Source organism: Vicugna pacos, chromosome 11 (assembly GCF_048564905.1).
Source record: "Vicugna pacos chromosome 11, VicPac4, whole genome shotgun sequence".
Lineage (NCBI taxonomy): Eukaryota > Metazoa > Chordata > Mammalia > Artiodactyla > Camelidae > Vicugna > Vicugna pacos.
The window spans coordinates 9,893,816-9,910,669 of NC_132997.1; the positions used below are offsets into that span (position 1 = coordinate 9,893,816).

At 47.8% G+C, this 16,854-nt stretch overlaps 1 pseudogene; it reads left to right on the top strand.

Annotated features, from left to right (window-relative positions):
• Positions 1–16,854, top strand: part of LOC116277845 (zinc finger protein 532-like) — a 73,631-nt pseudogene that overhangs the window by 18,147 nt on the left and 38,630 nt on the right.

Here is a 16,854-nt window from a genome sequence, read left to right on the forward strand (position 1 = left end):
TGTTAGCAGCTGCTCCTCCTTCCTCAGTCTCTCAATTCCTGGGGGACTGCAGGATGGAGCATGAAGCCCAAATCTATATTCCACCCTTATTGAGGATTGCCTCTTCCTTACCTCCCCAAGATGGCCCACCAAACCCCGACATGCACCAAGAGGGGATTGGAGGATGAAGCTGCTAGGCTCCAGGCAACTCTTCTGGAAAGTGACCTGTCCTGCCACCACAGCATCTCAAGTCTTGGTGACACTCCTGTTACTAGCACTGCAAGGGGCTGACTTCCAAAACATATGTCCTGGTTTACACTTACCCTTGCGGGACACACCTTGGGAATTTCTATACAAATATTAGAATGGCTGATACAGTGATTTAAGTTTGAATGTTTATGTAGTGAGATTTAGTCATTTACCAAACCTGTCTGTAACCTTCCCCTTAGTGCGTCCTTTTTTTTAAACAATGCAACAGCTGCCACCATGTGGTACTCCAGCAAAGTGAGTATTTAAGGCAAACTTCAGCTGAAACCCTCTCCCTCTAGAGCCAGCCCAGCTGTCCATGCATCCAAGGGCCTGGTTCTATACCCTCAGCCCCCAGCAGGCACTGTGGATTTAAATGTTGAAAGCAGGCTGTTGGATCTCAATGTCAAGTTGTGTCACGGATCTGTTCACAAATAGTGATGTATTTATCCTTTAAGTTTGGTTTTGCAACATGAAAAAAAATTGTGGTATAGATATACAATGGAATCTTATTCAGTCAAATGAAAAAGAAATCTTACCACGTGACACCATGGAAGGAACTTTAGGACATTATGATAAGTGAAATAACCCAGACAGAGAGAGCAAATACTGCATGATCTCACTTGCACGTGGATTCATAAAAAAACAAGCAAAAAAGAAAAACAACAAAGAAACCAAATCCAAGCTGATAGATACAGAGTGGTTGCCAGAGGCAGGAGGTGGCTGGGGTGAAATGAGTGACAGTGAAAAGGTCCTAACTTCCAGTTATAATATAAATAAGTCATGGAGATTTAAGGAACATGAATACTATATCGCATATTTGAAAGTTGCTAAGAGAGGAGACCTTCAAAATTCTACAAAAGATTTTTGGATCTATGTACAGTGAAGGATATCATATAGACTTTTAATAGGGAAGAATGAATCTGACTTCACATTGGATCTGTTTCTTTCACTTTCACTGTGTATTCTGTTGCTTTTGCTATAAGGTAATCACTAAGGGGAAGTGGCCTATAGCCTGAAAAATAAAACAAGCCTGAATTCAAACTTAGGTAGGATGGTTCTTTGCAGCACTAGTCCAGCATCTTTTGGGTCTGCTGGCTTTGTGAAAAAGACGCTATTCCTTGTCCCAACAACTCATCTCTTGATTTATTGGCATGATGTGCAGTGAACAGTACAAGCCTGGACTCCTTAGCAGACTTATTGTGGTGATTATGTCACTATATATGCAAATAACAGTGGGAAATGGGTGAGTGCAGGTCTGACAGTCACAACTGTGTCAGTCAACAATCAGGGGTTAGTAAGAACACTGACCATGACTAATGAGAAGGAACAAGCCTCTGTGGTTTAGTGTTGTGTCCTGGCCTTCACTGGCCTCCCTACCAGGGCTCAGGAAGCCTGAGCTGAAGTTGGAAGTGCATAAAAATGCTTATATACTAGTCATTCATATCCATCTGTGTAAGAAGAATTGCACACCATGAACAAGTGGGAATGATTCCTGGAATGCAGGATGGCTGCAACCTAGGAAAATGCATCAGTGCAATATACTACACTAACAGTGTGAGGAGAAAAACAGGATCATCTCAATTAATGCAGAGAAAGAAATTGAACAGATTCACCACCATCTTCTCAATTTCATGTAAACATGAGAGAAATTTGTGTAAATTCATGTAAACAGATGAGAAATTTAAAGGGTAATATTCACACAATTTTTTAAACATATATCTAGCCCACCTGGATAATAGCAATTTTAGAAGGATCACACCATTATATATTGCATTGTAACACAAATTCCTTCTGTTCCTCTTGCTGTATGTCAGGCCTTTTAGAGCATCATCAGACAAAGGGCAAAATTCAGTAGGGATGATCATTGCAAAGGAAAACATATTTGCTTTATGCCATTGAGTTTAACATTGATTGTCCAAGGAAAACCAATCATTATGATAGTCATGCAGAGCTGTGTTTCTCCATGTGGTTAATGATTGTAAACTCAGTCCCATCATGAAACTTTAGGTCCATAGGATCTCGTATTATGACATTGGATCCCTGAGGGAGTCAGAGGTGTCTCCTGAGACCTAGTGTGGAGAGCCACATAGTAGGATAATCAAGGAGGCTGAAGTGAGCAGAGACATGAGAGCAGATGGTGAGATGTGATGTGGGAGACCACTGGGATCAGGTGGGTCCTGGCTGAGAGGCGCTATGGAAGGTCTTCAGGTATAAAGGGCCTGGCAGGTGAGGAAGGTGCCTATTTATGATGACCTCCTGTTGGGACAGCTCGAGGAGAGTCCCCATTTCAAATACATTCCCAAACCTGTCACATCTTGCTTCCCAAAAGTCTTCATTCAGCAATGAGAGCATGTCTTCTTGGCCAAGTGCTTGGCTAGAGACCTGTAATATACTCAAAACCAAGGCATAGACTCTGCTCCGAGGTGGCTGAGCATTCGTTACAACACAACACAGGGACAGCTGTTGTAGGTAGAGGACCGGGTAATTAAAATCAAAACCTGTCCCTCTCCCACATTTCATATAATCACTGTTCTTTATTCTGACCCATTAGGATACACAGGATTTTAGCAGAGCTCCCCAGGGGAAAGCAGACCCAGTGCTCTGGGGATAGGAGAGAGTGTGGACCCAGGTTGGCTGTGCTGAGCAGGAGATCTTTCCCTTTGAGTGACTCCCACTGAGACCTACTTCCCCTCTTCAATTTTCTCCTAGGGATTCTGGGGCAATCCCGCGGTCCTGTGAGCAAACCACTTGCTACCCAAATCTACATCACACACACAAAAGGCAAGAAGATTTAAAGTATCTTTCCTACATTATACTGATTGTCAAAGTGTTTTATTTGAATAGATATTTACAGACAGTTGGAGGGAGAGAGGAAGGGACAGAGTTGGACACAGATAGGGGTTGGACACAGAATTATACATGTCTGGATGTCACAAGGGACAACTTCCACTCAGTGGCTCACCTTATATTTGTGACTTATAGAATATTTACATTAGCTTCCACGAGAGATTTAAAAAGAAAAGCAAATCTGTATACCTTAAAGAAATCCTCAGTTTATAAAACGTTCTGATGAAGGCTAAATTGGAAAGGACCATATTTGAATGGAGCAGAGTGTTTGTCATAAGCGGTTACACATCTCCCTCTGGTGGCTGTATGAGGAATGGCATGTGTGTTGCTGGCCCCATGGAACTGTCAGACAAACAGGCAACTTTCACACACATCAGTCTTGCTGCTAGAAGAAAACAAATTCTATAAGGTCAAAGGGTTAGGGTTGCCTTCTATTCGAATTCCTCCTCTTGATCATGGCATGGCCGGGCATTTCCCAAGGACAGGGTCTCTGAGTGTTGATGGAGCCCCTGAGTCAGGCCCTGTGTTCACAGCAGAGAACAGAGAGGAGGTTGCTGCCTCACGGGAACTGCACGGAGAGGGTGGGAATGTGCTGTGGTCACTTGTCCACATCCAGCCCTGTGTGGTTGGTGCAGAGAAGTTAGTATATCCAAACAAAGACACGTATGGCACTTTGATGTTTATATTAACAATAAAACCTAAAAGCAAATTAGAAGTCTATCACACAGAATACTTATTTCAATTCATCTAAATTTATGTAGAACTTGAAAAAAATGAGATCACCATATATTACCAGGCACTTTTCCACTTCACATGAGTCATTACCGTATCCATTGAAAACTTTAGAAAACATGAATTTCAAAGCTGCATAATGTTCCTTCTGATCCGTTGTCATTAAGGAACCTGCTTCTATTGCTCCTGCTGCCAGCTTCTTCCACAACCATGTCTTGTTTGTCTCTGATAGTGGAGCCCAATCCTGTCATCCCCAGGCAGTTTCTAAATCTAGGATCACTCCCTGAACTTCCTGAGCACGATCCCTGTTCTTTTCTCCTCGGAGGGCAGGCATCTCCCACCATGTCTTCTCTCTTTCTGTGGATTCAGAGCATCTCCCAGACCAGGAAGCTCTTCAATCAGTTCTCAGGCTGCTCTCTGCTCAGTGCTTGACATATAGTAAATACTCAGTAAAGATTTGGCAACAATAAATCTAAATGAGTGGCACACTACTTCTGATGTCATCCTAAAATTAGAATTAAATACCAGAAAAGAATCAGATATCTTGAAGCAAAAGAACTGTTTTATTGTTTGCAAGGTTTGCAAACCAGAAACAAAAGCCTTGGCTTATAACTGAAAGTATGTATCCAGGGGGTTGATGGGTTGAAGGATTTTTAAAAGCAAAACCTCAGAATATATAGGTGAGAGATTTATAAGAGGATTCGAAAGCCCTTGCAGCCTGACTGCAGGTCCTCACAGTTGGACCGCAAGTTTTCTATGATTGGCTGACGTGGAAGCAGCTCCTTAGCATTATTACCAGGTGGGACCCTTAGCAGAATCAGAAGTCCTTAGAGATTTTGTTTGTGGTTTTCTAAGACCTCGGGAGTATGTTACTGAAGCCCATTTCTGTCATGAGCTATATAGTATCTCAAGCTTCCAAAACCTCCAAGTGGCCAATAGACGTCTGGGGCTCTGTACTGGAGGTGTTTTCTGGAGGTGAACTTGGTTCTGCAGTCAGACTTTGATGTGCTCATTTCTGGCCACATCCTACAAACCCACACAGAGCCTGTGTTCCTGAGTATCATGGGAGAGGCTCAGCCCAGGCAGCCCATCCCCTGGATCCTCTGATCTCTGCTTCACTTGCTCCCAGTTTACTTATATGCTTGTGTCTTTCCTCCAGGCAGAGCTCAGAATTTCCTCCCTGTAAGGACCTATGCTATTCTGTGCATCGGGGGCTCAATCTCTAAGCAGAGAAGAGAGAGGTCGCTGACCATGGCCTCACTCAGTTACCTCAGACCATGGCATCCCCTGACCTTATTTTGATGGACATCATGGCTCCTCCTTCCTCCTCATTTGTGGTTTTGAGCAAAAAGCAGAGCTCCTTCCCCTGCAGAACCTGAATGACATGTCCTAGGGTCTGTGCAAGGGGCACAGCAGTGGGTGTCTGCTGGGGGAGTCTGAGGGGTGCTAGGCCCTGTGAGCACCTCCCAGGCACGCTGGCCTGACTCTCTGACCTTCCTGCAGCTTCTCAGGCACCTGATATGTTTTAAGACTGTTTCTGCTCATATGAGCTCAAGTGGGTGCCGCTTTTGCAATTTGAAATTCGCCTGGATGGAACACATCCAGAGCCCTGCCTTTTTTATTTATGTATTCAGTTTTATTGAAATACAGTCAGTTACAATGTGTCAATTTCTGGTGTACAGCACAATGTCTCAGTCATGTGTATATGTACATATATTCATTTTCATAATGATTATAAGAAGATATTGAACATAGTTCCCTGTGCTATACAGAAAAAAAGTTTTTAGATCTATTTTTTATCTAATGACTAACATTTGTAAATCTCAAACTCCCAAATCTAACCCTTCCCACCTCCTTTCCCCAGGAACCATAAGATTGTTTACAATATCTGCAAGTCTGTTTCTGTTTTGTAGATGAGTTCATAGTGTCATTTCCTCTCTCTCCTTTTTTTAGATTCCACATATGAGTGATACCATATGGTATTTTTCTTTCTCTTTCTGGCTTACTTCACTTAGAATGACAGTCTCTAGGTCCACCCATGTTGCTGCAAATGGCATTATTTTATTCTGTCTTACGCTTGAGCAGTATTCCATTGTATAAATATACCACAGCTTCTTTATCCACTCATGTGTCCATGTACATTTAGGTTGCTTCCACGGCTTGGAGTGCATGTATCTTTTCAAATTAGAGTTCCCTCTGGAGATATTGTGGGATTGCTAGATCATACAGTAAGTCTATTTTTAGGGGTTTTTTTTGAGAAATCTCCATATAGTTTTCCATAATTGCTGCCCCAAACTACATTCCCACCAGCAGTGTAGGAGGATTCTAGTGATCTGCATGTAACTTGATGACATGCCTTATTTTTATTTTAAAAATTTTTTGAATTTAAACCAAAACACAATGATAATCAGTGTCCTCATACATTAGTCAGCCAGACACAACAGGCCACAAGTAACATGATATCACCTCTAAGAATAATCAGGAATTGTAAATTCACAGACACATCAGGAACAGCGGGCGTCCTGGCACCGAAGGCGAGGGCAGGCAGCAGAGCCTGACTGATACTTACAGCACATTCCTTTGCTCTAGCTCTGGCGCTGTCGCAGGCAGGAGAGCTGGAGCTGGCTCTCCATCCAGAGGTATTTCCCCAGTGGGTTCTGGAGCTGGTGCTGTAGCTCCAAGTAGGGAAACTCTCATCAATATGACTGCTTTCCTATGTGTCTCCAAAAGACAGGAAAGCTCTCACTGCCAATCAACAAACTCTCAGTCCAAGATTCCACCCCTAGGAAGCTTCCCAGACTGCAGTCCAAGGGATGAGTGTTCTGAGCCTCCTTATTGCTCCTGGCCAGTTCCAGCCTCAAGAGGCTCTGCTCTGTGTGGGCCAGTGCCTTCCCCTCCCCACTCAGCCCATCACACACCCTGTATCCTGCTCACCATCACCCTCTGTGTCCCGAAGCTCCAGATGCTCCAGCTCTGCCAGGAGAAAGTGGACCCAGTGCTTCAGATCTGAGCCAGGCATGTTCAGCTCTAAGTAAGTGAGCATAATCTTTAGGCAGGGAAATTATGTAAGCTGGTGGGAATCCTCTGGGTACTGGTGCAACCAGGTGCCCAGGATGGAGGTCATGGCCCTGGGGGTAGTCAGGGGGACACCAGAGTCAGAGACCTGGCCTTGCCTAACACAAGGTGCTCCCAGAGCAGCCCTGCAGGGACCTGTGCCAGTTAGCCTTCAGCTAATCTCTGTCTAGAGGGCGGTTCTGCTCCACATCCCATCTCACCTGGCAGTCTGGCCAAATGGAGGGCCTCAACACAGCGAGGGGGCTGCTACAAGCCTTCTGAAGGGACAGCCCTTGATCAGTGGTGTGACCACCTCTCTACCTCTTCAGGGACAACTGTCACACTTTTCTGTCCCTCTCCCTGCCCCTACCTACTGGATGGCACATCTGTGAGGACAGGCAGGCTGTCTGCTCTGGGCACTGCCCTATCGGGAACACAGGAGCTTCTCTATAAGTGTCTGACCTAGGAGGGAACAGACAGGCTGTGTCTGCCACTCAGGCTTCCCGTGGGCCTCCTCCCACCTCAGACTTTACCTCCTGCATCTGCCTGCTGACTAATCCTCCAGGGACTCTGCCTGGGTCTCATACTGCCCCTGCCACTCACCTCCCACAGGGTGGGCTCAGTAGTCCCCTGAGGCTCACTGGGTCCCCTGAGCACCAGCTGGTCCTCAACATTGAGAATCCACCAGATGGTGAGCAGGATGCCTGCCTCTGCCCATTCACAGAGCCTACAGCTTCACACAGTATTTGGGGGAATCCTTCCCTCTTCAATCAAAGAGACTTACTGTTTCAGTTGGTGCAGGAGTCCACTGTCCTCATCACTATAAGGGAGGGCACATCCATATCTAGAGGAAACAAGGAAGGCGCCACATGGACTATCCTGGGAACACTACATTAAGGTGATGTCGAGTGTGACAGTATGACTCCTGGGAGAATGGAAGTCCTGGAAGGCAGGGCTGTTTTCTGCTCTCCGCATTAAATGATGGTTGACCCTAGAAAAGCACCTGCCCCTCGGGGCCCTTCCTATATATTTGAGGAATGAATGAGCCCAACCCACCCCATCATACAGATCTGAATTGGCCTGGGACTCCACTTCTCCCTCTCAGGGATCCCTGCTCACACTCTCCTAGGACAGAGACAGCTAATGGAATAGCCTATCCCCTTTGAAATGAGAAAACACTTCCAACCAAGGCCAAAGTCCCAGTGACACAGGAAGTAGAGGCTTCCTCGTGGGCGGGAGGACAATGACCAATTAGCCCAAAACAGCCCCTTCAACTGACCATTCCAGGGGCCAGGTCCCCAGAAAGCACTTTCCATGAAGGACCCACTCTGCTCCCACCCTCTTAGGGCATGATCCTCTCTTGACCCCAATGTGCAGAGGGGCAAACTGAGGCTCAGAGAGGTAGAGTGACAATGCCACACGTGACAGCTAGTAAGTGGCTGAGTCACTAATGTCCATGAGGACAGAGTTCTCACCTTAGGAACAGAAGTTCCAGGACCTGCTGGGTGGTGGTGAAAGCCCTACAGTTGCAGAGGAACGTGCAAGTAGAAGGGGTTGCTGCCCAGGATTCAAGGTTCTCAGCATCACCAGTACAAGGGGTCGTGTGTGATGATTAAATGCGTTAATGTCTCAGATCATTGTATCAGCACTGCAGTGCCAGCACCTCCCTGCATGAACTACCTCATCCCTGTGACTGCTGTCACAGCATCCCATTGTAGAGATGAGAACCAAGAGGCTGATCCCGGGGTGGGAGGGATCAGAATTGTGAGGCCAACGTGGACAAGTGGGGATATAGGAGAAACAGGACAATCTGTAGAAAAATGCAGAAACACACTTGACTGAACATGAACTGAAATTCTGTCAAAGTCTCTGAGATTCTGACTCATATGTGGGCATTGACTTTGCATCTGGCCAAGGCAGGGCCTGGGCTGTGAGGGGAGGTGGGAGAGATGGGGCATCATATTCCTTTGGCAGCAGGTCTCTAAGAGGGAGCCCAGGGGAGGAGCAGAGCAGCTGTGGGACCTAGGGCTTCCTGAGGGTGGAGTCTCATCACTCATACTCACCCTGAGCACGTCCTGGACTGTGTTGTTTTCGTGGGGCACCTGCAGCTCCTGCAGGGAAATGGAGCAGGGGACTCCATGGACGAGGTCTTGTCCCATGTCCTGTGTGGAGTCCTGCAAACACACTGCCCAGCCAACGGGCAGAAACCTCAGACCCCCGTCTGGCTGTCTTGGCTGGCTTTCAGACCCACAATATGTCTCCAGTCCAGACACACACACTCAACCCTCTGCACAAACCTTCATCAGGGACAAAAAAGCTGATGACCTGAGGGCCTTAGATTTCCATTGGCACAGATAAGAGCCCCCTCAGGAGTCCTGTTTCCCCACTGCCAGCCCTGTCCTCAGGTGTGACCATGACAGGAACACCATGTTACCACGTGTTTAATAACCCATTCCTGCCCAAAGGGGACATGTCCCCTTAAGTCCCTCTACCCCGAGATGGAGATGATGGGAAGTGGGCCTGCCCAGGGAGGGCTCCCAGAGGAGACTGGGCCAGGACTGGCCTGCTCCAGGGCACCCTGTGTTACCTTAGGTGACCTCCTTGTAACAGACCAGAGGCATTGGGACTGAGGGTTCACCCAACACCTACAGACTCTCAGAAACCTGTCACTGCAGGGTTTCCTGGAAGAGAAGACCCAGGAGTTCATGAAACAGAAAGAGAACATGTTTCTCTGTGAAATGTCTCCAGCCAAGTGAGCTGGCTCTGGGGCAGTTACTAGAATGTGGGTGCCTGGTAACCACTTTCTATTTCTGTTGGGGTCATTGTCAAGGAAGTGACATCAGTTCCTTTGGTCCACGTCCTTGAACCCTCTCCTCAGACAACACCCCTACATACAACTCTCTTGGCTTCTGCCTTCTCACCTATTTCTCCATGCAAACCCACATCTTCCACAGTTACAGCAGCCCTACCCTCTCCACAGCTCCCAGGGAGGGTCTGCGTGCAGCTGTGAGGAGAAGCCCTGGCTTCCAGACTCAAGTCGTTGTTCTTACCTGTTCTCAATCCTGGATTTATCCTGGTGTTTCTCCAGGATGGTCTCCCCATCTGCACAGTAGGGATGATTCTAGCTCGTACTTTAGGTATGTCCTCAGGCACATGTGAGATAAGACCTGAAAAGTGTGGGAGTGGTGACACTTGTAGGTGATGCCTTCAACCCCATTTTTCTTTGTTTTTGGTCTTATTACCACCCTCACATCTGTTCATCTCCTGATCCCACCCCATAGTCCTTATTTAATATCACTGTCCATGTGTGTCTATGTGTTTGTGTGTGCTTGTGCACACGTGTAAGCCAGTGCTCAGTCTCTGTGTGGCCAGCAGAAAACTGCCCTCACATGGGAGGGCTGGGCAAGAGCTTCCTGTGGTCTGATGGTTTCTAATTTCCAACACAAACCTGAGGAAAGTGGTTCAGTCCTTGGCCAGCAGGTCAGAGCACCATGACTCCAGGCCATAGAGGCAGCAGGGGCTAGAGCTGGGATCACAGACTCACACAGTCAGGTTCCACTGTCCACACTCAGAACCACAGTGTTGAGGGCAGGGAGACTGTCCCCTTCATGGGCACACAGCCTGGCAGAGTAATCTTCTTTGGCTGGACACACAGTGGTGCAGGGACAGATGGGCAGTTGAAGGGTTGTTGTCCCTAGAGAGATTTGACAGTCTCATTTGGTGTTCCCTCTATGTTCCCATCCTCACATGCCTCTCCCAAGTTCCAGCCCCAGTGTAAACAGTCACCTTCCCCAGAAACAAGAGGATTTTTATCCACTGGAGTGAGAAGACCCTCAGCCTCAGTGGGAATTCCCTGGGGATCAGTTTTTCCCAATGATTTCATGAGGAACGTATATCAGATTTGATCTAGTCTCGTAAGTGTGGCCCCAAGCTGCCATCTGGAACTCTCTTCCCACCCCTCCCTGATCCTTACAGCAGCTCCATCTCCCCACCTGCTCAAACCAGAACCTGGGGCTCTGTCTGCTCCCTGTTTCTTCCTCACCCCACATGCAGTCAGCTCTTCCCCTGTCCCTGGGTCCCAATTCCAAATACTTTCACCTCTCTGTATCACCCTCCCCCTCCTGTCCAGGCCACCACTGACACTGTCCTGGATTCATGCTCTTTGCTTCCCTTTCTCACTCCCTCTGACCCAAAGGAGTGATGTTTAAAATACAAATCTGTTCCTGTCACTATGCTAACACAAAGAAATCTCTCAGAGACACTTAGTGGAAAAGCCCCAATCCTAGCCAAGTCCTCAGAAGCATCCCCAGGAGGTAGCACCTTCATCCTTTGGGTTTACACAGTGCTAAAATGCAGTAATTTCCAGACAGTGTAAACCAATGAAAATTTCATTTCTTTGCCACATAAGAGAAGTTTACAGGCAAGAAAAACTGCTCATGGAAATGGTGTGTCCATGAACAGGGTGATCTGATTCATTAGGGGTTGTGTCTAGCTGGACATATGATTCTGGAGAAGGAGTTATCTGCCAGGTGAGCAAAGGCTCCAGGCAGATGCACGTCCCCTAATCCCTGAATCTGGGAATGTGGGTGTTCAGCTCTGACAGGCTGCAGGCCAGGCTGTACCCAATGTAGGATGGGATGAGATGGGAAGGGCTGAGCCTCTCACATTCATTTCACAGAGTGTCTGGGGTCTCCACTTTGTAGCTCTTACCTCAGTAGGAATGGTGACACTTGGGTATCCCATCACCGAAATGGAGCAGATGTGAGTCTGAGGTCCTGTGAGACCTGAGACCACACCTCACTTGTGGACACCTGAATCCCCATCCCTCATGAGGGCAGAAGATATGCCACTGGCACAGAGTGTGGTGTGCAGAGTCAGGGTGGGTAAGCCTCCTGTGATCTCCCTGGTGGCCAAAGGGACAGGGGCTTCACCCCTCAGTCTTGACTCTATTGCTAATCAGTGGCCCTCTGGCTAACATATGATGCCCACTAAAGACATAGTGGCTTACGTGTCTCTGGCTGCCCAGGGCCACCTTAGGCCCCTGTGCTGTAGAGACATGTCTGAACAGTAGTGAACTGGCCTCAGCATTTTCCCACCAGGACCCTCCTGGCAAATTCCATCCTGGCCCCTCCACCAACTCCTCCCACATCTTGCTCTCCTCCCCTTGGTGTTTCTGTATGTGCTTCTACCTCCACACTTTACCTTTTGCTGTTTTCTCAGTTTGGGATGTGCACTTTCTTCCTTTAGTCAGCTCATGGGCTCATCACAGCCCGTGTGGCACCAACTGCAGGGACCTACTGCAGCAGACGGCAGGGGAGGGAAGGCCTCTGAGCAGTGGTGGGAAGGAGAAGGAGCCACTGTGGTGCTCCACATCCTGGTTGTAGAGTCTTTGCAGTGACTGATCAGGGTGTGAAGGCCTGAATTTTGCTCTGGAAAAAGATACCCTGGGGTTTGGCTCCCTGCTACTTGTCCTTCCTGGGGGAATTGGGAGCTCCCTCAGTGCAAAAAGGCCAGAGTCTCAGGGCCCGGGGGCCAGGGAGAGAAAGGAGAAGCCTCCTCAGGCCTTGTATTGGGGAAGCAGGGATCCCAGCATGCAACCTGGGAAGGGCCTGGGCCAGCATTTCGGCTCTGGAGAGATTCATCAGGGCAGAGGTTTTCAAACTTCAGACTCTCAGCAGCAGAACCCTTTCCTTGAACACAAGGGACTTAGAGCACCCAAGTTCAAGCCTGAGGGAAGTGGGGTTGGGCTAGAGCCCTGGAAGCCAGGACCTCCTCTTAAGGACACCCTGGATCCAGACTGGCGGACACACACACCCAGAGGACCACTGCTGTAGGAGGAAGTTGGGACACAGGCTGCCCCTGGAGGCCTGGGACTGAGATGACAACTCAGGGTTTTTCCTTGTAATGGAAACCTCCTTCTTTTTGCTCACCTTTGGTATTTGGTAATGGCCCTCTGCAAACTCTGGCCTGCTTTTTTTGTCCTTCAGAGGAGCCTATGGAAAGGATGGACCTTGCTGGGCTCCATGGGGCCAAGGGAAGCCCTGGATGTCAACATGAGAGCCACAGGTGGGCTTGAGCTGGCCTTTTGTCCTGCCAACTGCACTGTCAGGGAGGCCTGGGTCAAGGGACCAGGTTTCTGAGTTTCTAGATTGTTTTTTGTGGAGGAAGTAACTTCTCATATGGGTAGCATTTCAGATTATCCTGGTTCTAAGAAAACCAAACAGACTGAATTGGGCCCCAGTTTCCTGACCATAGAATGAGGATAAAAAGGCCCCTGCCCTGCAAAAGGGAGGTGCTCCTGTCTAGGGCAGATGCGCTGTGTGTGATTTCCTTCCTCCTCATTGGGCTGTGGGGCGTGGCTCCAACAAGTGGAAGCCTCCTCACCTGGAACCAGGCATGCACCCCTGTACTGTGCCACTGGTGTTGGTGAGTCCAAACTCATTCTACTAACCATGTGACAGGCCAAAAAATTCAGAGACAAGGCGTTGTGGCAAGGAGTAGCGACTTTATTCAGAAAGCCGATAGACGGAGAGGAATGGCCGACTAATGTATTTGGAGAACCATCCTGCTCTAGTCAGAATACAGGCTCCTTTTGTATGAGATAAAAAGTGTGGGGGGAAGGGGTGTGGTTGATTTTTGCAAGCTTCTTGCTGCAGGCACTCTTTGTTCTTGCAACTGTCCATGTGGGCCAGGTCCTGATGTCCCTGTAAACTTGCAATAAATCAAAAGTCATTCTCTATTTTGCAACTTGCCATCTCCACTTAACTGCAGAAGTGCTAACATCCTTCAAGGTCAGAGCCCCAAAACAGGTTCTCCTGTATATTGCACACTAAAGGCAACATTGTTTCACAAAAGGTGCAGAGCTGGCAAGACTGAGCCTAGAAAGTAGCGCACAGTGGTTGAAACTAAAGGAACAGATCCAATACAGAGTCAAATTTGTTCCCCTCTGTTGCATTGGCAATGCAGTGGAAAGAGTACCTGGGGAGGCGGGGGTGGCCAGGGTGTCGGAGCCTACAAGTGGGTCCTGCCTTGGAGGCTGCCGCAAGGTGGGGTGCCTGGAGGGTACCTTCAGTTTCACTTGCCCAACCCCCAAGGTGGAGAAAATCAAAGGCTAAATGAATAGGAGCCTCAAATAATGGAATGAGGGCTGCAAAAGATTGCTGGCCTGGGAAATTGAAAAGTAACAACCCATGAGGCTAACCAGAGTAAAAGTAAAGTAAAAAGTACAGTCATATAAAAGAAGATGAAATCAAAAAACATATGCTGAGGAACAGTATAAATGAGATGGAATAGGCTGAGAAGGAGTAAGGAAATCAAAGTAGAGATGGGCAATTAATGTACAACATAAGACCAAAGGCAGTGACTGAGGAAAATAATAAAAATAATAAAAAATAAAATAATAAAAAATAAGGACTAAATTCATATATATATATATTCTTTTAAAGAAAAAGCCAGTTGGTTAAGAGAGGAAAATAGCAGTGGGATTCTCTCAGCTCAGATTCTGGCAGATGCGGGTTCTTTCGAGCCACTGGGTAGAGCCCAGCTTGGAACTGAAGATACAGGGCATAGAGCTTGGCTCTTTCTAAGATGCTGACCCCTCCTTGGAGGAGGTTGATCCCAGTACTGAGGTTGGCTTTCACCTTGTGTTCTCAGGAGCACTGGTCTTCTGTGTGAAACCCTGCAGAGAATCCCCAAGGCTAGGTCTTGCCCTATCTTGCATGTGGTAACATTTATGCAGGTCTGGGCTGAATTAGCTTAGAAATCCTGGGTTCAGGGCTCTATGCTGGGGAGGAAGGGAGAAAGGCAGTCTTTAATGGTACGCTATCTTGCTGATCTGGGGGTTTGCTTAAAGGTGCGTGATTGGAGAGGGGGTACCTCTTTAGTGCTTGGGCAGTGGTGGTTCTATGTGCAGCAGACAGTGCCCAAGGGAACGTGCCAGGGCAAGAGGCTCCTGGGAATTTCAGGATTCCAACTGGTGCTCCCTCTGTCCAGTTATTGGCTGGGATGAGAAATGAGATGACAGAGAAGGGAGAGGTCTGCTTTACAGGATGACAAAATTTTAAGTGACGATCGTGGTTTCCAGGCGGACCACCAAGTTTTCTTTGCCTTGCCATTTCATCTGCAGGTTTGGTGGCAAGCTACAGGCTTGCAGTAGTGTTCCAGTTAAGATTCCTGATGGGCTCATGTTATCTCTTTGCACTTTCTTTCCCAAGTGGAAAATGGGAATACCATCTCCTAGTAAGATGTAGGTTCTGAGCCCCATCCTACATATGGTAAATATTGCATAAATATAGCCAGAATTGGTATAACTGAAGGTCTTTTTAGAAAAAAACAAGGACCTGTTTGGCTAAACTGTTCAAAAGAAGGATTTACTGACCCACTTTTAATTTCTGTGACTACATCATTGTGTCGTGAGGAGCATACCAAGAAGATTGAGTCCTGGGTCTGCCAGCAACTCACCAGGTGCCTTGGGCAAGTTACTCCTCTGAGCCTCAGTTTTCCCCTCTGTGAAATGGATTTACAACATATGACCCACAGATTGCTAATCTCTCTCCTCCAGCCAGGCTATTAGAGTTGGGGTGAACTTCATCTGGTAGAGTTGCTTCCCCAGGAGTCTGGTTTGGGGGAGACAGCTTTTGCAGGCCTAGAGTTTATCAGGGCTTAAGGGACTGGGCTGGCCAAGATCAATAAGTGATTAAGGATTTGATGAGCCTGATAAAGCCCCAATAATAGCCAATGTCCTTGGAAACTGGTAATCCCAACTTCAGTGGCAGACAGGATTCAAAGAGTCTTGCCTGGAGGTAGTGGGGCATAGTGTTCCAGTGATCTCTGGGCCCGCCTCCCAGCTGTAGGAGAAATGGGACCTGTGCAGAGTGCCCCTTCTGGCTAGTCAAGGGCTACCCAGGCCATTCCAGTCTAGCAGGGAAAACTGGCTTGGCTTGGGAGTGTAGGAGGAGGAGCATTCGGAGATGAACATCTTGGGATGGGAAAGGACCGCACACTGTGGGAGATGGAGAAGAAGGTGATACTCAGGCCAAGAGCTTCCAGGGGAAAGCCAACGTGAGTCATAGCCCTCAGGTCACAAACTAGAGGGATCTCATCATCCAAACTAGAAACTGACAGGAGCCTCCTGAAAACTGTGTGTTTGTAAGTTGACTTCTTAATATTTGGAAGGGGGTCTTGAGATTGGTCTCATTGCAAACATGCTACCTCTACCTAGCATAATGTCAAGAAAAACTTCTAATTGGGTTAGAATTTTCACATGCCTACTTTACTAACATACTGCAGGTGTCCAAACAAGTATGTTTGTGGAATCCCTGACCCTGTGGCTCTTGATCTCAAGTTTGAGCCCCTAGAGGGTGAATATACTACCATGCTTCTGAGGTGGAGACAGTCCCCATAGGAACCAAACTGTTATATAATAAAACCCATCCTTTATTTATTTCTCCTCTGTCTATAACTGTTCAGCTAGTGCACGGTTGAACTTTCAGGGAATGAGAATTGAGACATGGAGAGTTTATAGAGCCTGAGTGGGGCATGTTTTACAATTCATGGTCAAGATAGGTTTCTTGAGGAAGTGCCTTTGTGTGAGCACCACACCCAGCTGGACAGCTCGGCCTCCTGCATGCATGGTCAGTTTTCACTTTCTGCTCATTGGCCCCTCATTCTGGAAGTCACCTTGCCAGCCCATGTGGCTCCCTGCTGTTTCTCCAAGCCAGCTTCTCCTCTCCCCTAGGCTGCCCCTGCCCAACTGAGTCAGTGCCATCAGCCACTGCAAGAGCTGCCTCACTGCTCTCCAAGCCCGCACTGGCCCCCTCTGCACAGCCTCCTCCCCTATCTTTCCAAAGTAAAATGTGCCAGTGTCTTCTGTGGCAGGCAGCTTGGGACACACACACGCACATGCTCACGCACACTAAATTCTTTGTCTTCTTGCTTTGGCTGGCTAACCAGCATTCAATGCCTGAAAGCCTCCCTTCCTCCTCCCTTGGTAAC